The following is a 22,880-nucleotide window of genomic DNA, read 5'->3' as shown; positions in this document are numbered from 1 at the left end:
CGAATGGGCTGAGATCCTGCCCTTGCGGCGCCCTGTGGCCACCTCCGCCTCCCTCACGGTACTGGCCGAGGCCTCGGACCAGCGGGCCCCGGCTCCCAGCTCAGCGCTGCTCCTCCGCCCCTCTCACCTCCTGCCCGACGTCCAGGCTACCGAGCACCCTCCACCCCCGCCCACCTTCATGCCACTCAGCCGGAACCCGGGAGGCAATGCCAACTACCAGGTGTATGACAGTCTGGTGCTGAAGCGGCAACCGCAGGAGGGCCAAGCGCGGGCCAACTCGCTGCTACCTTCCACCTCGGCCTCCAGGCCCTCTCTGCACGGGAGCCAGACTGGGAAAATGAACTTACCAGCAGCAAATGGGGGCAGGGGCAGGGGGCGGCAGGGCATGGAGAGAGGAATAAAGAGCGCCAGAGTCCAGGAAACATTGGTGGTCTGTGGCTTGGAAGCGCCACTCCTTCTGCCAGCCTGGGTCCCTGCGCTTGGCTTCCTGCAATAAGAAGCCAGTGTCCCCTTCTTGGCCTGAGGGTCCCTTTGGTTTAGTGGCCACAGTTCTGCCAGCAGGCCCCTCCTGGTCCTATACCATGCACTAAGTACATCTGCAGCTGCAGACTCCAAACCCCTGGTCTCTGGGCACCTCCTCTGTGTCTCAGCTGTCCCTGTCCACAGAGAGCCTCATACAAGAAGTTGCTTCCAAACTGGGAGGTTCCACATCTGGGCAGGTCCAGCTCCAGGCCCAGTGAAGGGCATGAAGAAGGCTGAGGCTCTGGACTCCAGCCAGGCCTTCAGCAGGCCTCTGAGGCCAAGGTCTTCCTAGTCTCAAGAGGGGCCAAGAGACGCAATGTGTCATTTGAACAAGTGAGTCAGCGGGCGGTGAGCGAATGAATGACCGCTCGAGGGGATGTATGCCGGCCACCGGGCCCTGTTTGACTGTCCAGGCTCAGCTTACCTGACCCTGGTTACCAGGGAATGCCACTCTGGGCCCTCCTTTTCATCCCCCTCCCTCACTGTGACCTCACCACCTGCCCCATTATGACCCAGTCTGGCTCCCAGTTAAAACTGGAGGGCAGAGGGCCCAGGCAGTCCTGGGACCAACGGCCATGGGTGAGCGAAACTACTACCGAGCCGAGCCGTTCACTGGCCCCATCCCCAGGAAATGCCAGGAGCAAGGATACTCAATTCTTCTGATCCCGGTCAGCTTCATCTTGCTCAACGTGGGGATCAACATGGTGACTATGGTCAGGGCAGGATCTGTGCAGCGCGGTTGGGGGAGCCCTGGGGTCTTGAAGGGGCTGAGGTGGGAGGGCTGCTGGGGTGTGACCGGGACAAGGGTTGGATTTCAGGGCTCACCCTGCTCCCGGCCTCCCCCCTCCCCTTCTTGCCTCAACTCTGGAGGCATCTGAAGAGATTCTTGCGGGCACTTTTCAATCGTATTTTCCACAAAGGTGAGTGGGCGCCGGCGTGGGTTCAGGGGATGTGGGCCTGTCCCCTTTCTTCTATCCCTGCCTTGATTCTCAGCCCCTCAGGAACCCAGGCCCTGACCCATCTCGCCTTTCCCCACAGACAAGCAAGCCAGCTGTGTAGGCACCCATCGCATGTGCATGCGCTGCTCCGTGGATCCCAAGAACCTGTGCTCAAGAGTTTCTTCCCACTTCTGCCATCGCCCAAGCTTCCTGCTCGGGCAGGTAAACCCACCTTGACTACTGCCTGCAGCGGGGCTCGGCGGGGGCGGAGCCGGCGGCCCCCCCGCCGCGGGCGAGTAAAGGAGAAGGCGGGCGGAGCGGGAGGCAAAAAGCCTACAGCACCCGGTATTCCCAGGCGGTCTCCCATCCAAGTACTAACCAGGCCCGACCGTGCTTAGCTTCCGAGATCAGACGAGATCGGGCGCGTTCAGGGTGGTATGGCCGTAGACGGGGGCGGGGGGCCGCGGGCGGCCTCTTGAGGCCCAGTTTCGCTGGCGCTGGCGCCTTAACGCCAGCCTGGCGGCCGGCCCGCCCCGGCAGGGCCCCCTCGCCCGCCCAGGCAGGGGCAACGGAGGTCTCGGGTATCGGGCGGCGGCGGAGGGTTTGGCGACCACCTCCCAGCCCAGGGCGGCCGTGACCCAGCAAACCCTTCGGCGCTTGGCGCCCCGCCCAAGATCCCGCACGTCGCTCACAGGGACGTGGCCCCGGAGGCTTCAGGGCCCGGGGCCCGCGGTCCCTTGGGCATCGGCCCTGCCCGCCCACGCGGCCCTAGGCGCAGCCCGGCCGCAGCCCGGGCCGGCCCTCCTGCCCGACAGCAGCTGGCCCGAAGCCACTGGGAGCCACCATTGAGTCGCCACGGCCCCTCAGCCCCGGCAAGGCCACCCTTGCCCCCACACCCCCCGCCGAGCTCAGGACCCCGCCCCTGGTGGCCGGCAGGCCCGGGGAAGCGGCCCCTGCCCTCGATCCCGCTCCCGCACCCGGCCGCGGTGACACGCCAGAGGGGCGGGGTGGGGGGGGCTTTTGTCGGAGGGAGCTGTGGAGGGACACACCGGCACACAGGTGGCGGCGCCGGGGCTGGGCGCCGGTGGGGGCGGCCAGGTGCAGGTCGAGGGGCTCGCGGGCCGAAAGGACGGCAACTGGGCCCGCGGCGGAGTCTGGGTCCGGGCCAGCCACCCCGGGAGCGTCTGGGGTGCGCCTGCCTTCCAGGGGCGCCTTCTGGCCGCCTGGCCGGCCGGGCCGGCGGGGAGCAACCCCGCCGGCGCGCGCCGTGGTGGGAGGGGCCTGAGGAGGTGGGGCCTGCAGCGGGGCCCGGCGGGGGCGGAGCCGGCGGCCCCCGCCGCGGGCGAGTAAAGGAGAAGGCGGGCGGAGCGGGAGGCAAAAAGCCTACAGCACCCGGTATTCCCAGGCGGTCTCCCATCCAAGTACTAACCAGGCCCGACCCTGCTTAGCTTCCGAGATCAGACGAGATCGGGCGCGTTCAGGGTGGTATGGCCGTAGACGGGGGCGGGGGACCGCGGGCGGCCTCTTGAGGCCCAGTTTCGCTGGCGCTGGCGCCTTAACGCCAGCCTGACGGCCGGCCCGCCCCGGCAGGGCCCCCTCGCCCGCCCAGGCAGGGGCAACGGAGGTCTCGGGTATCGGGCGGCGGCGGAGGGTTTGGCGACCACCTCCCAGCCCAGGGCGGCCGTGACCCAGCAAACCCTTCGGCGCTTGGCGCCCCGCCCAAGATCCCGCACGTCGCTCACAGGGACGTGGCCCCGGAGGCTTCAGGGCCCGGGGCCCGCGGTCCCTTGGGCATCGGCCCTGCCCGCCCACGCGGCCCTAGGCGCAGCCCGGCCGCAGCCCGGGCCGGCCCTCCTGCCCGACAGCAGCTGGCCCGAAGCCACTGGGAGCCACCATTGAGTCGCCACGGCCCCTCAGCCCCGGCAAGGCAACCCTTGCCCCCACACCCCCCGCCGAGCTCAGGACCCCGCCCCTGGTGGCCGGCAGGCCCGGGGAAGCGGCCCCTGCCCTCGATCCCGCTCCCGCACCCGGCCGCGGTGACACGCCAGAGGGGCGGGGTGGGGGGGGCTTTTGTCGGAGGGAGCTGTGGAGGGACACACCGGCACACAGGTGGCGGCGCCGGGGCTGGGCGCCGGTGGGGGCGGCCAGGTGCAGGTCGAGGGGCTCGCGGGCCGAAAGGACGGCAACTGGGCCCGCGGCGGAGTCTGGGTCCGGGCCAGCCACCCCGGGAGCGTCTGGGGTGCGCCTGCCTTCCAGGGCCGCCTTCTGGCCGCCTGGCCGGCCGGGCCGGCGGGGAGCGACCCCGCCGGCGCGCGCCGTGGTGGGAGGGGCCTGAGGAGGTGGGGCCTGCAGCGGGGCCCGGCGGGGGCGGAGCCGGCGGCCCCCGCCGCGGGCGAGTAAAGGAGAAGGCGGGCGGAGCGGGAGGCAAAAAGCCTACAGCACCCGGTATTCCCAGGCGGTCTCCCATCCAAGTACTAACCAGGCCCGACCCTGCTTAGCTTCCGAGATCAGACGAGATCGGGCGCGTTCAGGGTGGTATGGCCGTAGACGGGGGCGGGGGGCCGCGGGCGGCCTCTTGAGGCCCAGTTTCGCTGGCGCTGGCGCCTTAACGCCAGCCTGGCGGCCGGCCCGCCCCGGCAGGGCCCCCTCGCCCGCCCAGGCAGGGGCAACGGAGGTCTCGGGTATCGGGCGGCGGCGGAGGGTTTGGCGACCACCTCCCAGCCCAGGGCGGCCGTGACCCAGCAAACCCTTCGGCGCTTGGCGCCCCGCCCAAGATCCCGCACGTCGCTCACAGGGACGTGGCCCCGGAGGCTTCAGGGCCCGGGGCCCGCGGTCCCTTGGGCATCGGCCCTGCCCGCCCACGCGGCCCTAGGCGCAGCCCGGCCGCAGCCCGGGCCGGCCCTCCTGCCCGACAGCAGCTGGCCCGAAGCCACTGGGAGCCACCATTGAGTCGCCACGGCCCCTCAGCCCCGGCAAGGCCACCCTTGCCCCCACACCCCCCGCCGAGCTCAGGACCCCGCCCCTGGTGGCCGGCAGGCCCGGGGAAGCGGCCCCTGCCCTCGATCCCGCTCCCGCACCCGGCCGCGGTGACACGCCAGAGGGGCGGGGTGGGGGGGGCTTTTGTCGGAGGGAGCTGTGGAGGGACACACCGGCACACAGGTGGCGGCGCCGGGGCTGGGCGCCGGTGGGGGCGGCCAGGTGCAGGTCGAGGGGCTCGCGGGCCGAAAGGACGGCAACTGGGCCCGCGGCGGAGTCTGGGTCCGGGCCAGCCACCCCGGGAGCGTCTGGGGTGCGCCTGCCTTCCAGGGGCGCCTTCTGGCCGCCTGGCCGGCCGGGCCGGCGGGGAGCAACCCCGCCGGCGCGCGCCGTGGTGGGAGGGGCCTGAGGAGGTGGGGCCTGCAGCGGGGCCCGGCGGGGGCGGAGCCGGCGGCCCCCGCCGCGGGCGAGTAAAGGAGAAGGCGGGCGGAGCGGGAGGCAAAAAGCCTACAGCACCCGGTATTCCCAGGCGGTCTCCCATCCAAGTACTAACCAGGCCCGACCCTGCTTAGCTTCCGAGATCAGACGAGATCGGGCGCGTTCAGGGTGGTATGGCCGTAGACGGGGGCGGGGGACCGCGGGCGGCCTCTTGAGGCCCAGTTTCGCTGGCGCTGGCGCCTTAACGCCAGCCTGACGGCCGGCCCGCCCCGGCAGGGCCCCCTCGCCCGCCCAGGCAGGGGCAACGGAGGTCTCGGGTATCGGGCGGCGGCGGAGGGTTTGGCGACCACCTCCCAGCCCAGGGCGGCCGTGACCCAGCAAACCCTTCGGCGCTTGGCGCCCCGCCCAAGATCCCGCACGTCGCTCACAGGGACGTGGCCCCGGAGGCTTCAGGGCCCGGGGCCCGCGGTCCCTTGGGCATCGGCCCTGCCCGCCCACGCGGCCCTAGGCGCAGCCCGGCCGCAGCCCGGGCCGGCCCTCCTGCCCGACAGCAGCTGGCCCGAAGCCACTGGGAGCCACCATTGAGTCGCCACGGCCCCTCAGCCCCGGCAAGGCCACCCTTGCCCCCACACCCCCCGCCGAGCTCAGGACCCCGCCCCTGGTGGCCGGCAGGCCCGGGGAAGCGGCCCCTGCCCTCGATCCCGCTCCCGCACCCGGCCGCGGTGACACGCCAGAGGGGCGGGGTGGGGGGGGCTTTTGTCGGAGGGAGCTGTGGAGGGACACACCGGCACACAGGTGGCGGCGCCGGGGCTGGGCGCCGGTGGGGGCGGCCAGGTGCAGGTCGAGGGGCTCGCGGGCCGAAAGGACGGCAACTGGGCCCATGGCGGAGTCTGGGTCTGGAGGGCTCTGAGCCTCCATCCGCTCTGGTGCCTCGGGTCTACCGGCCCGACGCCTGGTAGCGCGACACCCCACCGGCCCACAGACGTAGCCTCCCCAGCTGTGCTCACAGCGAGTCCAACCGCAGCCTGCATCCCTCCACGGGACACTTGGATTACTCCCGCGATCCCCACGAGGTGCGGCACCCGGCGGCCGAATGGGCTGAGATCCTGCCCTTGCGGCGCCCTGTGGCCACCTCCGCCTCCCTCACGGTACTGGCCGAGGCCTCGGACCAGCGGGCCCCGGCTCCCAGCTCAGCCCTGCTCCTCTGCCCCTCTCACCTCCTGCCCGACGTCCAGGCTACCGAGCACCCTCCACCCCCGCCCACCTTCATGCCACTCAGCCGGAACCCGGGAGGCAATGCCAACTACCAGGTGTATGACAGTCTGGTGCTGAAGCGGCAACCGCAGGAGGGCCAAGCGCGGGCCAACTCGCTGCTACCTTCCACCTCGGCCTCCAGGCCCTCTCTGCACGGGAGCCAGACTGGGAAAATGAACTTACCAGCAGCAAGTGGGGGCAGGGACAGGGGGCGGCAGGGCATGGAGAGAGGAATAAAGAGCGCCAGAGTCCAGGAAACATTGGTGGTCTGTGGCTTGGAAGCGCCACTCCTTCTGCCAGCCTGGGTCCCTGCGCTTGGCTTCCTGCAATAAGAAGCCAGTGTCCCCTTCTTGGCCTGAGGGTCCCTTTGGTTTAGTGGCCACAGTTCTGCCAGCAGGCCCCTCCTGGTCCTATACCATGCACTAAGTACATCTGCAGCTGCAGACTCCAAACCCCTGGTCTCTGGGCACCTCCTCTGTGTCTCAGCTGTCCCTGTCCACAGAGAGCCTCATACAAGAAGTTGCTTCCAAACTGGGAGGTTCCACATCTGGGCAGGTCCAGCTCCAGGCCCAGTGAAGGGCATGAAGAAGGCTGAGGCTCTGGACTCCAGCCAGGCCTTCAGCAGGCCTCTGAGGCCAAGGTCTTCCTAGTCTCAAGAGGGGCCAAGAGACGCAATGTGTCATTTGAACAAGTGAGTCAGCGGGCGGTGAGCGAATGAATGACCGCTCGAGGGGATGTATGCCGGCCACCGGGCCCTGTTTGACTGTCCAGGCTCAGCTTACCTGACCCTGGTTACCAGGGAATGCCACTCTGGGCCCTCCTTTTCATCCCCCTCCCTCACTGTGACCTCACCACCTGCCCCATTATGACCCAGTCTGGCTCCCAGTTAAAACTGGAGGGCAGAGGGCCCAGGCAGTCCTGGGACCAACGGCCATGGGCGAGCGAAACTACTACAGAGCCGAGCCGTTCACTGGCCCCATCCCCAGGAAATGCCAGGAGCAAGGATACTCAATTCTTCTGATCCCGGTCAGCTTCATCTTGCTCAACGTGGGGATCAACATGGTGACTACGGTCAGGGCAGGATCTGTGCAGCGCGGTTGGGGGAGCCCTGGGGTCTTGAAGGGGCTGAGGTGGGAGGGCTGCTGGGGTGTGACCGGGACAAGGGTTGGATTTCAGGGCTCACCCTGCTCCCGGCCTCCCCCCTCCCCTTCTTCCCTCAACTCTGGAGGCATCTGAAGAGATTCTTGCGGGCACTTTTCAATCGTATTTTCCACAAAGGTGAGTGGGCGCCGGCGTGGGTTCAGGGGATGTGGACCTGTCCCCTTTCTTCTATCCCTGCCTTGATTCTCAGCCCCTCAGGAACCCAGGCCCTGACCCATCTCGCCTTTCCCCACAGACAAGCAAGCCAGCTGTGTAGGCACCCATCGCATGTGCATGCGCTGCTCCGTGGATCCCAAGAACCTGTGCTCAAGAGTTTCTTCCCACTTCTGCCATCGCCCAAGCTTCCTGCTCGGGCAGGTAAACCCACCTTGACTACTGCCTGCAGCGGGGCTCGGCGGGGGCGGAGCCGGCGGCCCCCCCGCCGCGGGCGAGTAAAGGAGAAGGCGGGCGGAGCGGGAGGCAAAAAGCCTACAGCACCCGGTATTCCCAGGCGGTCTCCCATCCAAGTACTAACCAGGCCCGACCCTGCTTAGCTTCCGAGATCAGACGAGATCGGGCGCGTTCAGGGTGGTATGGCCGTAGACGGGGGCGGGGGGCCGCGGGCGGCCTCTTGAGGCCCAGTTTCGCTGGCGCTGGCGCCTTAACGCCAGCCTGGCGGCCGGCCCGCCCCGGCAGGGCCCCCTCGCCCGCCCAGGCAGGGGCAACGGAGGTCTCGGGTATCGGGCGGCGGCGGAGGGTTTGGCGACCACCTCCCAGCCCAGGGCGGCCGTGACCCAGCAAACCCTTCGGCGCTTGGCGCCCCGCCCAAGATCCCGCACGTCGCTCACAGGGACGTGGCCCCGGAGGCTTCAGGGCCCGGGGCCCGCGGTCCCTTGGGCATCGGCCCTGCCCGCCCACGCGGCCCTAGGCGCAGCCCGGCCGCAGCCCGGGCCGGCCCTCCTGCCCGACAGCAGCTGGCCCGAAGCCACCGGGAGCCACCATTGAGTCGCCACGGCCCCTCAGCCCCGGCAAGGCCACCCTTGCCCCCACACCCCCCGCCGAGCTCAGGACCCCGCCCCTGGTGGCCGGCAGGCCCGGGGAAGCGGCCCCTGCCCTCGATCCCGCTCCCGCACCCGGCCGCGCTGACACGCCAGAGGGGCGGGGTGGGGGTGGGGCTTTTGTCGGAGGGAGCTGTGGAGGGACACACCGGCACACAGGTGGCGGCGCCGGGGCTGGGCGCCGGTGGGGGCGGCCAGGTGCAGGTCGAGGGGCTCGCGGGCCGAAAGGACGGCAACTGGGCCCATGGCGGAGTCTGGGTCTGGAGGGCTCTGAGCCTCCATCCGCTCTGGTGCCTCGGGTCTACCGGCCCGACGCCTGGTAGCGCGACACCCCACCGGCCCACAGACGTAGCCTCCCCAGCTGTGCTCACAGCGAGTCCAACCGCAGCCTGCATCCCTCCACGGGACACTTGGATTACTCCCGCGATCCCCACGAGGTGCGGCACCCGGCGGCCGAATGGGCTGAGATCCTGCCCTTGCGGCGCCCTGTGGCCACCTCCGCCTCCCTCACGGTACTGGCCGAGGCCTCGGACCAGCGGGCCCCGGCTCCCAGCTCAGCGCTGCTCCTCCGCCCCTCTCACCTCCTGCCCGACGTCCAGGCTACCGAGCACCCTCCACCCCCGCCCACCTTCATGCCACTCAGCCGGAACCCGGGAGGCAATGCCAACTACCAGGTGTATGACAGTCTGGTGCTGAAGCGGCAACCGCAGGAGGGCCAAGCGCGGGCCAACTCGCTGCTACCTTCCACCTCGGCCTCCAGGCCCTCTCTGCACGGGAGCCAGACTGGGAAAATGAACTTACCAGCAGCAAATGGGGGCAGGGGCAGGGGGCGGCAGGGCATGGAGAGAGGAATAAAGAGCGCCAGAGTCCAGGAAACATTGGTGGTCTGTGGCTTGGAAGCGCCACTCCTTCTGCCAGCCTGGGTCCCTGCGCTTGGCTTCCTGCAATAAGAAGCCAGTGTCCCCTTCTTGGCCTGAGGGTCCCTTTGGTTTAGTGGCCACAGTTCTGCCAGCAGGCCCCTCCTGGTCCTATACCATGCACTAAGTACATCTGCAGCTGCAGACTCCAAACCCCTGGTCTCTGGGCACCTCCTCTGTGTCTCAGCTGTCCCTGTCCACAGAGAGCCTCATACAAGAAGTTGCTTCCAAACTGGGAGGTTCCACATCTGGGCAGGTCCAGCTCCAGGCCCAGTGAAGGGCATGAAGAAGGCTGAGGCTCTGGACTCCAGCCAGGCCTTCAGCAGGCCTCTGAGGCCAAGGTCTTCCTAGTCTCAAGAGGGGCCAAGAGACGCAATGTGTCATTTGAACAAGTGAGTCAGCGGGCGGTGAGCGAATGAATGACCGCTCGAGGGGATGTATGCCGGCCACCGGGCCCTGTTTGACTGTCCAGGCTCAGCTTACCTGACCCTGGTTACCAGGGAATGCCACTCTGGGCCCTCCTTTTCATCCCCCTCCCTCACTGTGACCTCACCACCTGCCCCATTATGACCCAGTCTGGCTCCCAGTTAAAACTGGAGGGCAGAGGGCCCAGGCAGTCCTGGGACCAACGGCCATGGGTGAGCGAAACTACTACCGAGCCGAGCCGTTCACTGGCCCCATCCCCAGGAAATGCCAGGAGCAAGGATACTCAATTCTTCTGATCCCGGTCAGCTTCATCTTGCTCAACGTGGGGATCAACATGGTGACTATGGTCAGGGCAGGATCTGTGCAGCGCGGTTGGGGGAGCCCTGGGGTCTTGAAGGGGCTGAGGTGGGAGGGCTGCTGGGGTGTGACCGGGACAAGGGTTGGATTTCAGGGCTCACCCTGCTCCCGGCCTCCCCCCTCCCCTTCTTGCCTCAACTCTGGAGGCATCTGAAGAGATTCTTGCGGGCACTTTTCAATCGTATTTTCCACAAAGGTGAGTGGGCGCCGGCGTGGGTTCAGGGGATGTGGGCCTGTCCCCTTTCTTCTATCCCTGCCTTGATTCTCAGCCCCTCAGGAACCCAGGCCCTGACCCATCTCGCCTTTCCCCACAGACAAGCAAGCCAGCTGTGTAGGCACCCATCGCATGTGCATGCGCTGCTCCGTGGATCCCAAGAACCTGTGCTCAAGAGTTTCTTCCCACTTCTGCCATCGCCCAAGCTTCCTGCTCGGGCAGGTAAACCCACCTTGACTACTGCCTGCAGCGGGGCTCGGCGGGGGCGGAGCCGGCGGCCCCCCCGCCGCGGGCGAGTAAAGGAGAAGGCGGGCGGAGCGGGAGGCAAAAAGCCTACAGCACCCGGTATTCCCAGGCGGTCTCCCATCCAAGTACTAACCAGGCCCGACCCTGCTTAGCTTCCGAGATCAGACGAGATCGGGCGCGTTCAGGGTGGTATGGCCGTAGACGGGGGCGGGGGGCCGCGGGCGGCCTCTTGAGGCCCAGTTTCGCTGGCGCTGGCGCCTTAACGCCAGCCTGGCGGCCGGCCCGCCCCGGCAGGGCCCCCTCGCCCGCCCAGGCAGGGGCAACGGAGGTCTCGGGTATCGGGCGGCGGCGGAGGGTTTGGCGACCACCTCCCAGCCCAGGGCGGCCGTGACCCAGCAAACCCTTCGGCGCTTGGCGCCCCGCCCAAGATCCCGCACGTCGCTCACAGGGACGTGGCCCCGGAGGCTTCAGGGCCCGGGGCCCGCGGTCCCTTGGGCATCGGCCCTGCCCGCCCACGCGGCCCTAGGCGCAGCCCGGCCGCAGCCCGGGCCGGCCCTCCTGCCCGACAGCAGCTGGCCCGAAGCCACTGGGAGCCACCATTGAGTCGCCACGGCCCCTCAGCCCCGGCAAGGCCACCCTTGCCCCCACACCCCCCGCCGAGCTCAGGACCCCGCCCCTGGTGGCCGGCAGGCCCGGGGAAGCGGCCCCTGCCCTCGATCCCGCTCCCGCACCCGGCCGCGGTGACACGCCAGAGGGGCGGGGTGGGGGGGGCTTTTGTCGGAGGGAGCTGTGGAGGGACACACCGGCACACAGGTGGCGGCGCCGGGGCTGGGCGCCGGTGGGGGCGGCCAGGTGCAGGTCGAGGGGCTCGCGGGCCGAAAGGACGGCAACTGGGCCCGCGGCGGAGTCTGGGTCCGGGCCAGCCACCCCGGGAGCGTCTGGGGTGCGCCTGCCTTCCAGGGGCGCCTTCTGGCCGCCTGGCCGGCCGGGCCGGCGGGGAGCAACCCCGCCGGCGCGCGCCGTGGTGGGAGGGGCCTGAGGAGGTGGGGCCTGCAGCGGGGCCCGGCGGGGGCGGAGCCGGCGGCCCCCGCCGCGGGCGAGTAAAGGAGAAGGCGGGCGGAGCGGGAGGCAAAAAGCCTACAGCACCCGGTATTCCCAGGCGGTCTCCCATCCAAGTACTAACCAGGCCCGACCCTGCTTAGCTTCCGAGATCAGACGAGATCGGGCGCGTTCAGGGTGGTATGGCCGTAGACGGGGGCGGGGGGCCGCGGGCGGCCTCTTGAGGCCCAGTTTCGCTGGCGCTGGCGCCTTAACGCCAGCCTGGCGGCCGGCCCGCCCCGGCAGGGCCCCCTCGCCCGCCCAGGCAGGGGCAACGGAGGTCTCGGGTATCGGGCGGCGGCGGAGGGTTTGGCGACCACCTCCCAGCCCAGGGCGGCCGTGACCCAGCAAACCCTTCGGCGCTTGGCGCCCCGCCCAAGATCCCGCACGTCGCTCACAGGGACGTGGCCCCGGAGGCTTCAGGGCCCGGGGCCCGCGGTCCCTTGGGCATCGGCCCTGCCCGCCCACGCGGCCCTAGGCGCAGCCCGGCCGCAGCCCGGGCCGGCCCTCCTGCCCGACAGCAGCTGGCCCGAAGCCACTGGGAGCCACCATTGAGTCGCCACGGCCCCTCAGCCCCGGCAAGGCCACCCTTGCCCCCACACCCCCCGCCGAGCTCAGGACCCCGCCCCTGGTGGCCGGCAGGCCCGGGGAAGCGGCCCCTGCCCTCGATCCCGCTCCCGCACCCGGCCGCGGTGACACGCCAGAGGGGCGGGGTGGGGGGGGCTTTTGTCGGAGGGAGCTGTGGAGGGACACACCGGCACACAGGTGGCGGCGCCGGGGCTGGGCGCCGGTGGGGGCGGCCAGGTGCAGGTCGAGGGGCTCGCGGGCCGAAAGGACGGCAACTGGGCCCGCGGCGGAGTCTGGGTCCGGGCCAGCCACCCCGGGAGCGTCTGGGGTGCGCCTGCCTTCCAGGGCCGCCTTCTGGCCGCCTGGCCGGCCGGGCCGGCGGGGAGCGACCCCGCCGGCGCGCGCCGTGGTGGGAGGGGCCTGAGGAGGTGGGGCCTGCAGCGGGGCCCGGCGGGGGCGGAGCCGGCGGCCCCCGCCGCGGGCGAGTAAAGGAGAAGGCGGGCGGAGCGGGAGGCAAAAAGCCTACAGCACCCGGTATTCCCAGGCGGTCTCCCATCCAAGTACTAACCAGGCCCGACCCTGCTTAGCTTCCGAGATCAGACGAGATCGGGCGCGTTCAGGGTGGTATGGCCGTAGACGGGGGCGGGGGACCGCGGGCGGCCTCTTGAGGCCCAGTTTCGTTGGCGCTGGCGCCTTAACGCCAGCCTGACGGCCGGCCCGCCCCGTCAGGGCCCCCTCGCCCGCCCAGGCAGGGGCAACGGAGGTCTCGGGTATCGGGCGGCGGCGGAGGGTTTGGCGACCACCTCCCAGCCCAGGGCGGCCGTGACCCAGCAAACCCTTCGGCGCTTGGCGCCCCGCCCAAGATCCCGCACGTCGCTCACAGGGACGTGGCCCCGGAGGCTTCAGGGCCCGGGGCCCGCGGTCCCTTGGGCATCGGCCCTGCCCGCCCACGCGGCCCTAGGCGCAGCCCGGCCGCAGCCCGGGCCGGCCCTCCTGCCCGACAGCAGCTGGCCCGAAGCCACTGGGAGCCACCATTGAGTCGCCACGGCCCCTCAGCCCCGGCAAGGCCACCCTTGCCCCCACACCCCCCGCCGAGCTCAGGACCCCGCCCCTGGTGGCCGGCAGGCCCGGGGAAGCGGCCCCTGCCCTCGATCCCGCTCCCGCACCCGGCCGCGGTGACACGCCAGAGGGGCGGGGTGGGGGGGGCTTTTGTCGGAGGGAGCTGTGGAGGGACACACCGGCACACAGGTGGCGGCGCCGGGGCTGGGCGCCGGTGGGGGCGGCCAGGTGCAGGTCGAGGGGCTCGCGGGCCGAAAGGACGGCAACTGGGCCCATGGCGGAGTCTGGGTCTGGAGGGCTCTGAGCCTCCATCCGCTCTGGTGCCTCGGGTCTACCGGCCCGACGCCTGGTAGCGCGACACCCCACCGGCCCACAGACGTAGCCTCCCCAGCTGTGCTCACAGCGAGTCCAACCGCAGCCTGCATCCCTCCACGGGACACTTGGATTACTCCCGCGATCCCCACGAGGTGCGGCACCCGGCGGCCGAATGGGCTGAGATCCTGCCCTTGCGGCGCCCTGTGGCCACCTCCGCCTCCCTCACGGTACTGGCCGAGGCCTCGGACCAGCGGGCCCCGGCTCCCAGCTCAGCCCTGCTCCTCTGCCCCTCTCACCTCCTGCCCGACGTCCAGGCTACCGAGCACCCTCCACCCCCGCCCACCTTCATGCCACTCAGCCGGAACCCGGGAGGCAATGCCAACTACCAGGTGTATGACAGTCTGGTGCTGAAGCGGCAACCGCAGGAGGGCCAAGCGCGGGCCAACTCGCTGCTACCTTCCACCTCGGCCTCCAGGCCCTCTCTGCACGGGAGCCAGACTGGGAAAATGAACTTACCAGCAGCAAGTGGGGGCAGGGACAGGGGGCGGCAGGGCATGGAGAGAGGAATAAAGAGCGCCAGAGTCCAGGAAACATTGGTGGTCTGTGGCTTGGAAGCGCCACTCCTTCTGCCAGCCTGGGTCCCTGCGCTTGGCTTCCTGCAATAAGAAGCCAGTGTCCCCTTCTTGGCCTGAGGGTCCCTTTGGTTTAGTGGCCACAGTTCTGCCAGCAGGCCCCTCCTGGTCCTATACCATGCACTAAGTACATCTGCAGCTGCAGACTCCAAACCCCTGGTCTCTGGGCACCTCCTCTGTGTCTCAGCTGTCCCTGTCCACAGAGAGCCTCATACAAGAAGTTGCTTCCAAACTGGGAGGTTCCACATCTGGGCAGGTCCAGCTCCAGGCCCAGTGAAGGGCATGAAGAAGGCTGAGGCTCTGGACTCCAGCCAGGCCTTCAGCAGGCCTCTGAGGCCAAGGTCTTCCTAGTCTCAAGAGGGGCCAAGAGACGCAATGTGTCATTTGAACAAGTGAGTCAGCGGGCGGTGAGCGAATGAATGACCGCTCGAGGGGATGTATGCCGGCCACCGGGCCCTGTTTGACTGTCCAGGCTCAGCTTACCTGACCCTGGTTACCAGGGAATGCCACTCTGGGCCCTCCTTTTCATCCCCCTCCCTCACTGTGACCTCACCACCTGCCCCATTATGACCCAGTCTGGCTCCCAGTTAAAACTGGAGGGCAGAGGGCCCAGGCAGTCCTGGGACCAACGGCCATGGGCGAGCGAAACTACTACAGAGCCGAGCCGTTCACTGGCCCCATCCCCAGGAAATGCCAGGAGCAAGGATACTCAATTCTTCTGATCCCGGTCAGCTTCATCTTGCTCAACGTGGGGATCAACATGGTGACTACGGTCAGGGCAGGATCTGTGCAGCGCGGTTGGGGGAGCCCTGGGGTCTTGAAGGGGCTGAGGTGGGAGGGCTGCTGGGGTGTGACCGGGACAAGGGTTGGATTTCAGGGCTCACCCTGCTCCCGGCCTCCCCCCTCCCCTTCTTCCCTCAACTCTGGAGGCATCTGAAGAGATTCTTGCGGGCACTTTTCAATCGTATTTTCCACAAAGGTGAGTGGGCGCCGGCGTGGGTTCAGGGGATGTGGACCTGTCCCCTTTCTTCTATCCCTGCCTTGATTCTCAGCCCCTCAGGAACCCAGGCCCTGACCCATCTCGCCTTTCCCCACAGACAAGCAAGCCAGCTGTGTAGGCACCCATCGCATGTGCATGCGCTGCTCCGTGGATCCCAAGAACCTGTGCTCAAGAGTTTCTTCCCACTTCTGCCATCGCCCAAGCTTCCTGCTCGGGCAGGTAAACCCACCTTGACTACTGCCTGCAGCGGGGCTCGGCGGGGGCGGAGCCGGCGGCCCCCCCGCCGCGGGCGAGTAAAGGAGAAGGCGGGCGGAGCGGGAGGCAAAAAGCCTACAGCACCCGGTATTCCCAGGCGGTCTCCCATCCAAGTACTAACCAGGCCCGACCCTGCTTAGCTTCCGAGATCAGACGAGATCGGGCGCGTTCAGGGTGGTATGGCCGTAGACGGGGGCGGGGGGCCGCGGGCGGCCTCTTGAGGCCCAGTTTCGCTGGCGCTGGCGCCTTAACGCCAGCCTGGCGGCCGGCCCGCCCCGGCAGGGCCCCCTCGCCCGCCCAGGCAGGGGCAACGGAGGTCTCGGGTATCGGGCGGCGGCGGAGGGTTTGGCGACCACCTCCCAGCCCAGGGCGGCCGTGACCCAGCAAACCCTTCGGCGCTTGGCGCCCCGCCCAAGATCCCGCACGTCGCTCACAGGGACGTGGCCCCGGAGGCTTCAGGGCCCGGGGCCCGCGGTCCCTTGGGCATCGGCCCTGCCCGCCCACGCGGCCCTAGGCGCAGCCCGGCCGCAGCCCGGGCCGGCCCTCCTGCCCGACAGCAGCTGGCCCGAAGCCACCGGGAGCCACCATTGAGTCGCCACGGCCCCTCAGCCCCGGCAAGGCCACCCTTGCCCCCACACCCCCCGCCGAGCTCAGGACCCCGCCCCTGGTGGCCGGCAGGCCCGGGGAAGCGGCCCCTGCCCTCGATCCCGCTCCCGCACCCGGCCGCGCTGACACGCCAGAGGGGCGGGGTGGGGGTGGGGCTTTTGTCGGAGGGAGCTGTGGAGGGACACACCGGCACACAGGTGGCGGCGCCGGGGCTGGGCGCCGGTGGGGGCGGCCAGGTGCAGGTCGAGGGGCTCGCGGGCCGAAAGGACGGCAACTGGGCCCATGGCGGAGTCTGGGTCTGGAGGGCTCTGAGCCTCCATCCGCTCTGGTGCCTCGGGTCTACCGGCCCGACGCCTGGTAGCGCGACACCCCACCGGCCCACAGACGTAGCCTCCCCAGCTGTGCTCACAGCGAGTCCAACCGCAGCCTGCATCCCTCCACGGGACACTTGGATTACTCCCGCGATCCCCACGAGGTGCGGCACCCGGCGGCCGAATGGGCTGAGATCCTGCCCTTGCGGCGCCCTGTGGCCACCTCCGCCTCCCTCACGGTACTGGCCGAGGCCTCGGACCAGCGGGCCCCGGCTCCCAGCTCAGCGCTGCTCCTCCGCCCCTCTCACCTCCTGCCCGACGTCCAGGCTACCGAGCACCCTCCACCCCCGCCCACCTTCATGCCACTCAGCCGGAACCCGGGAGGCAATGCCAACTACCAGGTGTATGACAGTCTGGTGCTGAAGCGGCAACCGCAGGAGGGCCAAGCGCGGGCCAACTCGCTGCTACCTTCCACCTCGGCCTCCAGGCCCTCTCTGCACGGGAGCCAGACTGGGAAAATGAACTTACCAGCAGCAAATGGGGGCAGGGGCAGGGGGCGGCAGGGCATGGAGAGAGGAATAAAGAGCGCCAGAGTCCAGGAAACATTGGTGGTCTGTGGCTTGGAAGCGCCACTCCTTCTGCCAGCCTGGGTCCCTGCGCTTGGCTTCCTGCAATAAGAAGCCAGTGTCCCCTTCTTGGCCTGAGGGTCCCTTTGGTTTAGTGGCCACAGTTCTGCCAGCAGGCCCCTCCTGGTCCTATACCATGCACTAAGTACATCTGCAGCTGCAGACTCCAAACCCCTGGTCTCTGGGCACCTCCTCTGTGTCTCAGCTGTCCCTGTCCACAGAGAGCCTCATACAAGAAGTTGCTTCCAAACTGGGAGGTTCCACATCTGGGCAGGTCCAGCTCCAGGCCCAGTGAAGGGCATGAAGAAGGCTGAGGCTCTGGACTCCAGCCAGGCCTTCAGCAGGCCTCTGAGGCCAAGGTCTTCCTAGTCTCAAGAGGGGCCAAGAGACGCAATGTGTCATTTGAACAAGTGAGTCAGCGGGCGGTGAGCGAATGAATGACCGCTCGAGGGGATGTATGCCGGCCACCGGGCCCTGTTTGACTGTCCAGGCTCAGCTTACCTGACCCTGGTTACCAGGGAATGCCACTCTGGGCCCTCCTTTTCATCCCCCTCCCTCACTGTGACCTCACCACCTGCCCCATTATGACCCAGTCTGGCTCCCAGTTAAAACTGGAGGGCAGAGGGCCCAGGCAGTCCTGGGACCAACGGCCATGGGTGAGCGAAACTACTACCGAGCCGAGCCGTTCACTGGCCCCATCCCCAGGAAATGCCAGGAGCAAGGATACTCAATTCTTCTGATCCCGGTCAGCTTCATCTTGCTCAACGTGGGGATCAACATGGTGACTATGGTCAGGGCAGGATCTGTGCAGCGCGGTTGGGGGAGCCCTGGGGTCTTGAAGGGGCTGAGGTGGGAGGGCTGCTGGGGTGTGACCGGGACAAGGGTTGGATTTCAGGGCTCACCCTGCTCCCGGCCTCCCCCCTCCCCTTCTTGCCTCAACTCTGGAGGCATCTGAAGAGATTCTTGCGGGCACTTTTCAATCGTATTTTCCACAAAGGTGAGTGGGCGCCGGCGTGGGTTCAGGGGATGTGGGCCTGTCCCCTTTCTTCTATCCCTGCCTTGATTCTCAGCCCCTCAGGAACCCAGGCCCTGACCCATCTCGCCTTTCCCCACAGACAAGCAAGCCAGCTGTGTAGGCACCCATCGCATGTGCATGCGCTGCTCCGTGGATCCCAAGAACCTGTGCTCAAGAGTTTCTTCCCACTTCTGCCATCGCCCAAGCTTCCTGCTCGGGCAGGTAAACCCACCTTGACTACTGCCTGCAGCGGGGCTCGGCGGGGGCGGAGCCGGCGGCCCCCCCGCCGCGGGCGAGTAAAGGAGAAGGCGGGCGGAGCGGGAGGCAAAAAGCCTACAGCACCCGGTATTCCCAGGCGGTCTCCCATCCAAGTACTAACCAGGCCCGACCCTGCTTAGCTTCCGAGATCAGACGAGATCGGGCGCGTTCAGGGTGGTATGGCCGTAGACGGGGGCGGGGGGCCGCGGGCGGCCTCTTGAGGCCCAGTTTCGCTGGCGCTGGCGCCTTAACGCCAGCCTGGCGGCCGGCCCGCCCCGGCAGGGCCCCCTCGCCCGCCCAGGCAGGGGCAACGGAGGTCTCGGGTATCGGGCGGCGGCGGAGGGTTTGGCGACCACCTCCCAGCCCAGGGCGGCCGTGACCCAGCAAACCCTTCGGCGCTTGGCGCCCCGCCCAAGATCCCGCACGTCGCTCACAGGGACGTGGCCCCGGAGGCTTCAGGGCCCGGGGCCCGCGGTCCCTTGGGCATCGGCCCTGCCCGCCCACGCGGCCCTAGGCGCAGCCCGGCCGCAGCCCGGGCCGGCCCTCCTGCCCGACAGCAGCTGGCCCGAAGCCACTGGGAGCCACCATTGAGTCGCCACGGCCCCTCAGCCCCGGCAAGGCCACCCTTGCCCCCACACCCCCCGCCGAGCTCAGGACCCCGCCCCTGGTGGCCGGCAGGCCCGGGGAAGCGGCCCCTGCCCTCGATCCCGCTCCCGCACCCGGCCGCGGTGACACGCCAGAGGGGCGGGGTGGGGGGGGCTTTTGTCGGAGGGAGCTGTGGAGGGACACACCGGCACACAGGTGGCGGCGCCGGGGCTGGGCGCCGGTGGGGGCGGCCAGGTGCAGGTCGAGGGGCTCGCGGGCCGAAAGGACGGCAACTGGGCCCGCGGCGGAGTCTGGGTCCGGGCCAGCCACCCCGGGAGCGTCTGGGGTGCGCCTGCCTTCCAGGGGCGCCTTCTGGCCGCCTGGCCGGCCGGGCCGGCGGGGAGCAACCCCGCCGGCGCGCGCCGTGGTGGGAGGGGCCTGAGGAGGTGGGGCCTGCAGCGGGGCCCGGCGGGGGCGGAGCCGGCGGCCCCCGCCGCGGGCGAGTAAAGGAGAAGGCGGGCGGAGCGGGAGGCAAAAAGCCTACAGCACCCGGTATTCCCAGGCGGTCTCCCATCCAAGTACTAACCAGGCCCGACCCTGCTTAGCTTCCGAGATCAGACGAGATCGGGCGCGTTCAGGGTGGTATGGCCGTAGACGGGGGCGGGGGACCGCGGGCGGCCTCTTGAGGCCCAGTTTCGCTGGCGCTGGCGCCTTAACGCCAGCCTGACGGCCGGCCCGCCCCGGCAGGGCCCCCTCGCCCGCCCAGGCAGGGGCAACGGAGGTCTCGGGTATCGGGCGGCGGCGGAGGGTTTGGCGACCACCTCCCAGCCCAGGGCGGCCGTGACCCAGCAAACCCTTCGGCGCTTGGCGCCCCGCCCAAGATCCCGCACGTCGCTCACAGGGACGTGGCCCCGGAGGCTTCAGGGCCCGGGGCCCGCGGTCCCTTGGGCATCGGCCCTGCCCGCCCACGCGGCCCTAGGCGCAGCCCGGCCGCAGCCCGGGCCGGCCCTCCTGCCCGACAGCAGCTGGCCCGAAGCCACTGGGAGCCACCATTGAGTCGCCACGGCCCCTCAGCCCCGGCAAGGCAACCCTTGCCCCCACACCCCCCGCCGAGCTCAGGACCCCGCCCCTGGTGGCCGGCAGGCCCGGGGAAGCGGCCCCTGCCCTCGATCCCGCTCCCGCACCCGGCCGCGGTGACACGCCAGAGGGGCGGGGTGGGGGGGGCTTTTGTCGGAGGGAGCTGTGGAGGGACACACCGGCACACAGGTGGCGGCGCCGGGGCTGGGCGCCGGTGGGGGCGGCCAGGTGCAGGTCGAGGGGCTCGCGGGCCGAAAGGACGGCAACTGGGCCCGCGGCGGAGTCTGGGTCCGGGCCAGCCACCCCGGGAGCGTCTGGGGTGCGCCTGCCTTCCAGGGCCGCCTTCTGGCCGCCTGGCCGGCCGGGCCGGCGGGGAGCGACCCCGCCGGCGCGCGCCGTGGTGGGAGGGGCCTGAGGAGGTGGGGCCTGCAGCGGGGCCCGGCGGGGGCGGAGCCGGCGGCCCCCGCCGCGGGCGAGTAAAGGAGAAGGCGGGCGGAGCGGGAGGCAAAAAGCCTACAGCACCCGGTATTCCCAGGCGGTCTCCCATCCAAGTACTAACCAGGCCCGACCCTGCTTAGCTTCCGAGATCAGACGAGATCGGGCGCGTTCAGGGTGGTATGGCCGTAGACGGGGGCGGGGGGCCGCGGGCGGCCTCTTGAGGCCCAGTTTCGCTGGCGCTGGCGCCTTAACGCCAGCCTGGCGGCCGGCCCGCCCCGGCAGGGCCCCCTCGCCCGCCCAGGCAGGGGCAACGGAGGTCTCGGGTATCGGGCGGCGGCGGAGGGTTTGGCGACCACCTCCCAGCCCAGGGCGGCCGTGACCCAGCAAACCCTTCGGCGCTTGGCGCCCCGCCCAAGATCCCGCACGTCGCTCACAGGGACGTGGCCCCGGAGGCTTCAGGGCCCGGGGCCCGCGGTCCCTTGGGCATCGGCCCTGCCCGCCCACGCGGCCCTAGGCGCAGCCCGGCCGCAGCCCGGGCCGGCCCTCCTGCCCGACAGCAGCTGGCCCGAAGCCACTGGGAGCCACCATTGAGTCGCCACGGCCCCTCAGCCCCGGCAAGGCCACCCTTGCCCCCACACCCCCCGCCGAGCTCAGGACCCCGCCCCTGGTGGCCGGCAGGCCCGGGGAAGCGGCCCCTGCCCTCGATCCCGCTCCCGCACCCGGCCGCGGTGACACGCCAGAGGGGCGGGGTGGGGGGGGCTTTTGTCGGAGGGAGCTGTGGAGGGACACACCGGCACACAGGTGGCGGCGCCGGGGCTGGGCGCCGGTGGGGGCGGCCAGGTGCAGGTCGAGGGGCTCGCGGGCCGAAAGGACGGCAACTGGGCCCGCGGCGGAGTCTGGGTCCGGGCCAGCCACCCCGGGAGCGTCTGGGGTGCGCCTGCCTTCCAGGGCCGCCTTCTGGCCGCCTGGCCGGCCGGGCCGGCGGGGAGCGACCCCGCCGGCGCGCGCCGTGGTGGGAGGGGCCTGAGGAGGTGGGGCCTGCAGCGGGGCCCGGCGGGGGCGGAGCCGGCGGCCCCCGCCGCGGGCGAGTAAAGGAGAAGGCGGGCGGAGCGGGAGGCAAAAAGCCTACAGCACCCGGTATTCCCAGGCGGTCTCCCATCCAAGTACTAACCAGGCCCGACCCTGCTTAGCTTCCGAGATCAGACGAGATCGGGCGCGTTCAGGGTGGTATGGCCGTAGACGGGGGCGGGGGACCGCGGGCGGCCTCTTGAGGCCCAGTTTCGCTGGCGCTGGCGCCTTAACGCCAGCCTGACGGCCGGCCCGCCCCGGCAGGGCCCCCTCGCCCGCCCAGGCAGGGGCAACGGAGGTCTCGGGTATCGGGCGGCGGCGGAGGGTTTGGCGACCACCTCCCAGCCCAGGGCGGCCGTGACCCAGCAAACCCTTCGGCGCTTGGCGCCCCGCCCAAGATCCCGCACGTCGCTCACAGGGACGTGGCCCCGGAGGCTTCAGGGCCCGGGGCCCGCGGTCCCTTGGGCATCGGCCCTGCCCGCCCACGCGGCCCTAGGCGCAGCCCGGCCGCAGCCCGGGCCGGCCCTCCTGCCCGACAGCAGCTGGCCCGAAGCCACTGGGAGCCACCATTGAGTCGCCACGGCCCCTCAGCCCCGGCAAGGCCACCCTTGCCCCCACACCCCCCGCTGAGCTCAGGACCCCGCCCCTGGTGGCCGGCAGGCCCGGGGAAGCGGCCCCTGCCCTCGATCCCGCTCCCGCACCCGGCCGCGGTGACACGCCAGAGGGGCGGGGTGGGGGGGGCTTTTGTCGGAGGGAGCTGTGGAGGGACACACCGGCACACAGGTGGCGGCGCCGGGGCTGGGCGCCGGTGGGGGCGGCCAGGTGCAGGTCGAGGGGCTCGCGGGCCGAAAGGACGGCAACTGGGCCCGCGGCGGAGTCTGGGTCCGGGCCAGCCACCCCGGGAGCGTCTGGGGTGCGCCTGCCTTCCAGGGCCGCCTTCTGGCCGCCTGGCCGGCCGGGCCGGCGGGGAGCGACCCCGCCGGCGCGCGCCGTGGTGGGAGGGGCCTGAGGAGGTGGGGCCTGCAGCGGGGCCCGGCGGGGGCGGAGCCGGCGGCCCCCGCCGCGGGCGAGTAAAGGAGAAGGCGGGCGGAGCGGGAGGCAAAAAGCCTACAGCACCCGGTATTCCCAGGCGGTCTCCCATCCAAGTACTAACCAGGCCCGACCCTGCTTAGCTTCCGAGATCAGACGAGATCGGGCGCGTTCAGGGTGGTATGGCCGTAGACGGGGGCGGGGGACCGCGGGCGGCCTCTTGAGGCCCAGTTTCGCTGGCGCTGGCGCCTTAACGCCAGCCTGGCGGCCGGCCCGCCCCGGCAGGGCCCCCTCGCCCTCCCAGGCAGGGGCAACGGAGGTCTCGGGTATCGGGCGGCGGCGGAGGGTTTGGCGACCACCTCCCAGCCCAGGGCGGCCGTGACCCAGCAAACCCTTCGGCGCTTGGCGCCCCGCCCAAGATCCCGCACGTCGCTCACAGGGACGTGGCCCCGGAG

The 22,880-nt window shown here is 70.2% G+C and overlaps 14 non-coding genes across 14 annotated transcripts; all 14 read right to left on the bottom strand.

Moving 5' to 3' along the window:
* Positions 1–1,790: 1,790 nt before the first annotated feature.
* On the bottom strand, positions 1,791–1,909 carry LOC132595172 (5S ribosomal RNA). The gene has a single exon (XR_009561329.1). It is a non-coding gene; the product is annotated as a 5S ribosomal RNA (ribosomal RNA).
* A 931-nt stretch (positions 1,910–2,840) lies between these two features.
* LOC132595118 (5S ribosomal RNA) lies at positions 2,841–2,959 on the bottom strand. Its single transcript, XR_009561275.1, has one exon. It is a non-coding gene; the product is annotated as a 5S ribosomal RNA (ribosomal RNA).
* Positions 2,960–3,890: 931 nt separating this feature from the next.
* Positions 3,891–4,009, bottom strand: LOC132595117 (5S ribosomal RNA). Its single transcript, XR_009561274.1, has one exon. It is a non-coding gene; the product is annotated as a 5S ribosomal RNA (ribosomal RNA).
* A 931-nt stretch (positions 4,010–4,940) lies between these two features.
* LOC132595116 (5S ribosomal RNA) lies at positions 4,941–5,059 on the bottom strand. The gene has a single exon (XR_009561273.1). It is a non-coding gene; the product is annotated as a 5S ribosomal RNA (ribosomal RNA).
* Positions 5,060–7,754: 2,695 nt separating this feature from the next.
* Positions 7,755–7,873, bottom strand: LOC132595115 (5S ribosomal RNA). Its single transcript, XR_009561272.1, has one exon. It is a non-coding gene; the product is annotated as a 5S ribosomal RNA (ribosomal RNA).
* Positions 7,874–10,570: 2,697 nt separating this feature from the next.
* Positions 10,571–10,689, bottom strand: LOC132595114 (5S ribosomal RNA). The gene has a single exon (XR_009561271.1). It is a non-coding gene; the product is annotated as a 5S ribosomal RNA (ribosomal RNA).
* Positions 10,690–11,620: 931 nt separating this feature from the next.
* On the bottom strand, positions 11,621–11,739 carry LOC132595113 (5S ribosomal RNA). The gene has a single exon (XR_009561270.1). It is a non-coding gene; the product is annotated as a 5S ribosomal RNA (ribosomal RNA).
* Positions 11,740–12,670: 931 nt separating this feature from the next.
* On the bottom strand, positions 12,671–12,789 carry LOC132595112 (5S ribosomal RNA). The gene has a single exon (XR_009561269.1). It is a non-coding gene; the product is annotated as a 5S ribosomal RNA (ribosomal RNA).
* A 2,695-nt stretch (positions 12,790–15,484) lies between these two features.
* Positions 15,485–15,603, bottom strand: LOC132595111 (5S ribosomal RNA). The gene has a single exon (XR_009561268.1). It is a non-coding gene; the product is annotated as a 5S ribosomal RNA (ribosomal RNA).
* Positions 15,604–18,300: 2,697 nt separating this feature from the next.
* LOC132595110 (5S ribosomal RNA) lies at positions 18,301–18,419 on the bottom strand. Its single transcript, XR_009561267.1, has one exon. It is a non-coding gene; the product is annotated as a 5S ribosomal RNA (ribosomal RNA).
* Positions 18,420–19,350: 931 nt separating this feature from the next.
* LOC132595108 (5S ribosomal RNA) lies at positions 19,351–19,469 on the bottom strand. The gene has a single exon (XR_009561265.1). It is a non-coding gene; the product is annotated as a 5S ribosomal RNA (ribosomal RNA).
* Positions 19,470–20,400: 931 nt separating this feature from the next.
* LOC132595107 (5S ribosomal RNA) lies at positions 20,401–20,519 on the bottom strand. Its single transcript, XR_009561264.1, has one exon. It is a non-coding gene; the product is annotated as a 5S ribosomal RNA (ribosomal RNA).
* Positions 20,520–21,450: 931 nt separating this feature from the next.
* Positions 21,451–21,569, bottom strand: LOC132595106 (5S ribosomal RNA). Its single transcript, XR_009561263.1, has one exon. It is a non-coding gene; the product is annotated as a 5S ribosomal RNA (ribosomal RNA).
* A 931-nt stretch (positions 21,570–22,500) lies between these two features.
* Positions 22,501–22,619, bottom strand: LOC132595105 (5S ribosomal RNA). The gene has a single exon (XR_009561262.1). It is a non-coding gene; the product is annotated as a 5S ribosomal RNA (ribosomal RNA).
* Positions 22,620–22,880: the final 261 nt, after the last annotated feature.

This window comes from Globicephala melas, unplaced genomic scaffold, assembly GCF_963455315.2.
Source record: "Globicephala melas unplaced genomic scaffold, mGloMel1.2 SCAFFOLD_392, whole genome shotgun sequence".
NCBI lineage: Eukaryota > Metazoa > Chordata > Mammalia > Artiodactyla > Delphinidae > Globicephala > Globicephala melas.
This window is presented reverse-complemented; position numbering and strand designations above follow the sequence as displayed.